We start from the raw sequence: 3969 nt of genomic DNA on the forward strand, positions 1-3969 counted from the left end.
GGGAGAGGGGCTAGGGGTGATCCCTAGGTGCTATGAGCAAAGTGTGTGCTTCTCTCCTTTATTTTTTTTTGGAAGGCGTTTGGCTAATGCCGATCACCGTCAGTTGAAGCGCAGGGAGGTCGCAGGCATTGGGATAAAAAGGCACAGCTTTGGAGATATTCTTTAATTGCAGCTTGGGCCTTCAGAGGGGTGGATAACAAAAAGGGGTGGTTACGTCTTTGAATTGGGTGTCATTCATGTTTTCTAAGAGCTCCAAGCAAAAGGAGGGGAGGAGAGATGCCCTCATCATTAACTGAGTCATGGCTCTACTATCGATGCCTAGATTGATGTCAAAAAAGAGGGGGGAAAGGTGAGCTTCTTCAGGTGTAGGCTTTTGGAGTAATAGGAATTTGAGCAATCTAAGGTAGTTGTAGGTGGTTAGGAAGGCAGGATCCGGGCAGGAGGAGAAATCCATGAGGAAGCGGGTGATGGATGGAAGAATATTCTGCTCCCTAAATACTAAGCATTCCTTGGGAGTTTGGGCATTTACATTATATATTTTAGGGAAGTCAAAATCCCCATGAATATAGTTTGGTCATAGTCCACTCCATGGTGGCGGGGGTAGGGCATGTGGGAGGGGCCATTTCGCTCCTAGGGGAGTGAGTTGTAGAAGGCTGTCTAGGCGTCAAAATTAGCGTTCCAAATCCTCCGCTGCCACTTTGGCTGCGCCTCGTAGCCTTGGATGGATTTGGGAATCCGATTCACCTTGTCCTGCCAATAGTCTGCAGGCTCCTGCCTCCACCGGGTCATAATTAGGCTCCTTTCTTTCACCCAACAGTTCGCTAGGTCATTGGTGAGCTCCTTGATTTTGGATAGGATATTGAGCAACATTGCTCGGTCCAACGAGCGTGGGTAGGAGAAGGATATTTCAAAAGGCCTCCTCTAAAACTCTCGGTCACGCCAGATGACCAATTCCTGCGAGACCAATCAATGGGGTTGGGGTCCCTTCTTCGTAGTGGTACTAGCTCATCAGAGAATTGTCTTGGCAGTGACTAAGCTCTGCGTTGTGCATCCTCTGCTAGCTCTTGTTTCCTTCTGGTGGTTGCCACAATGTGCTTCGGCATGTGGGTATCAAGATTGTGGGAGAGAAGGAAGGAGTCTCACTTGTAGCTTTCTTGCTTGCACAATGAGGGAATACACACAAAGGTGGAGGCTGAAAATAGTTTTCCTCTTCTTAGTTGTCTAAGCCAAAAGAACTCTAGTACGTAGAAATAGAAGAACCCTATATATGGGTCTCAAACCAAACTCAACTAACTAAGGTGGCATACTAACTGAGCCACGAGCTAGAGTAGATAAGGATAGCTGTCATCTAGCTATTATTCATGGGCGGTGTACCAACCGCATCTACAGCTAACAAGTCGGTGACATAAACGCACAACGGTCACCTTGGCATATCACGAGTGGAGCTCGATATCTCAACACTCCCCCTCGAGCTCAATCCAAATTCCTGCACACTAAGCAGGTCTCTGAACTTGTGCAGCTTCTCTGCGCCCAATGCCTTCGTAAATATGTCAGCTACTTGATCCTCTATGCTGACATAAACTAGATCAATAAGACCTAGTAAAACCCTTTCCCGCACATAGTGATAATGCACCTCAATGTGCTTTGTTCTAGCATGGTAGATTGGGTTATTTGCCAAGTGTATACTACTCATGTTGTCACAATAAATGACAATTGGCCCATCTATAGGCTGATGCATATCATAAATTAGCTTATGCAACCAAGCTACCTCACATGCAGCCATTGTTGCACCCCTGTACTCAGCCTCTGTGCTCGACAAGGCAACTGTAGGTTGTTTCTTGCTACTCCAAGTGACTGCAGCACTCCCAAAAGAGAATACATATCCACTAGTAGATCGTCTATCAGAAATACTACCAGCCCAATCAGCATCAATGTATCCATGCAACTGTATCTGAACCCCAGTCTCATAAGATAGTCCATACTGCAATGTGGACTTCACATACCTGAGTATGCGTCTAGCCGCATCCAAATGCGGTTTCCTTGGAGCTTGCATAAGCTAACTTACCAATCCAACAACATAGCTCAAATATGGCCTGGTAATAGTCATATAAATCAAACTTCCTACTATGAGTCTGTACATAGTAGGGTCTTCGAGAAGCTCACCTGCATCTACACTCAACTTCACATTTTGCTCCAAAGGAGCTGAAATAGGCTTACAACCTGTCATCCCATATTTGGACAGCATGTCCAATCCATACTACCTCTGCAAGAGCCGTATCCCACTTTGTGATCTAATCACCTCAATACCCAAGAAATAACGCAGCTCTCCCAAATCCTTCATCTCAAACTTCTGCTTCAATAGCATTTTCACATGAAGGATATCTTCATCACTGTCACCTGTCATAATCAAATCATCAACATAAATGACAAGTAGCATAATACCTTTCTCTGTTTTTCTCACATAAAGTGAGAAATCTGCCTTGGAAATCTGAAAGCCAATAGTGACAAGATACTGTCCTATCTTGTCAGGCCATGCTCTAGGTGCTTGCTTCAAGCCATACAAGGCTTTCTTCAACCTGCAAACAAACTCAGGATGAACAGCATGCACATAACCTGGTGGCTGCTCCCTATAGACCTCTTCTTGCAAATCACCATGCAAGAAGGCATTATTTACATCCATTTGATGTAAAGACCATCCCTTTGATGCAGCCATATCAATGATTGCTCTTACGGTTGCTATCCTTGCAACCAGACTGAATGTTTCTTCATAATCAATGCCATATGTTTGTGCATACCCCTTGACTACTAATCTTGCCTTGTATCTATTCACAGAACCATCTGCATTGTGTTTCACCTTATAAACCCACTTACAACCAATTGCATGCTTATCTTTAGGAAAAGGTACCAATTTCCATGTAGCATTTGCTTCCAAGGGATCCATTTCTTCATCCATGGCTTTCTCCCATTTTTCTTTTTCCATGTCTTGCTCAAAAGAAGTGGGTTTTGGTTCCTGTATCACTTTGACCATATATGCATAGTGAATGGCTGTAAATCCATCATATTTTACCCTATCCATAGGATACCTAGCTCTGGTAGACCTGCGCAAAGTAGGTTCACTCCCAGGTGCTCTCAAAACATCCCTGGTCTTCCTTACTCCAGGTGTAACAATAGAAGGAATACCCAACTCATCATCAATGCTCTATTCTGAGCCACTGGATTCACCATCCACATAAGAGTGACCTGCATTTACATCAAACATGGGCTGATTTACCTTCTCTTTTCCTTTTCGTAATACCTGCATACCACTATCTGCATTGCTTTAAGAAGATTCTCCTGATCTCAATCTGCCTGTCCATGGTGAAGAATGTGAACCACTGCTAGAGGACGCTCCAGGTCCACTAATATCTTGTGACTGCTGCTGTGAATTTTGTGCAGTATTACCATTTTGTGCATCTACATTATCAATCACATTTACTAGTTTATACCAGCTACTCATCTCATCAAAAACAACATCTCTCCTCACTGTAAACTTACGAGTAGAAGGGTTATAGCATCTATACCCTTTCTGCTACAAAGAGTAACCAATAAAGATGCACTTCTCAACTTTTGGATCCAACTTGGATCCCAACTCATCTGGCATATGAACATAGGCAATGCAACCAAAAATTTTCAAATGAGAAATATCTGGTTTCCTACCACTATACCTCTCCTCTAGAGTCATCCCATGTATTGCTGCAGTGGGAGTCCTGTTCACTATGTAGACTGCTGTAGCAACTGCCTCAGCCCAATAAAAATCTGGCAGGTCTTTTTCATTGAGCATGGCACGAGATACCTCTCCAATATGCCTGTTTTTCCTTTCTGCAATTCCATTTTGTTGTGGGGTATGACTACATGAATATTGCTGCTTTATGCCATGCTCCTGTAGGAACCTTGCAAACTCATTTGAGAGGTACTCTCCCCCTCCATCTG

Source organism: Lygodium microphyllum, chromosome 30 (genome assembly GCF_053477565.2).
Source record: "Lygodium microphyllum isolate KBCC chromosome 30, Lygodium_microphyllum_v1.1.10, whole genome shotgun sequence".
Classification (NCBI taxonomy): Eukaryota; Viridiplantae; Streptophyta; class Polypodiopsida; order Schizaeales; family Lygodiaceae; genus Lygodium; species Lygodium microphyllum.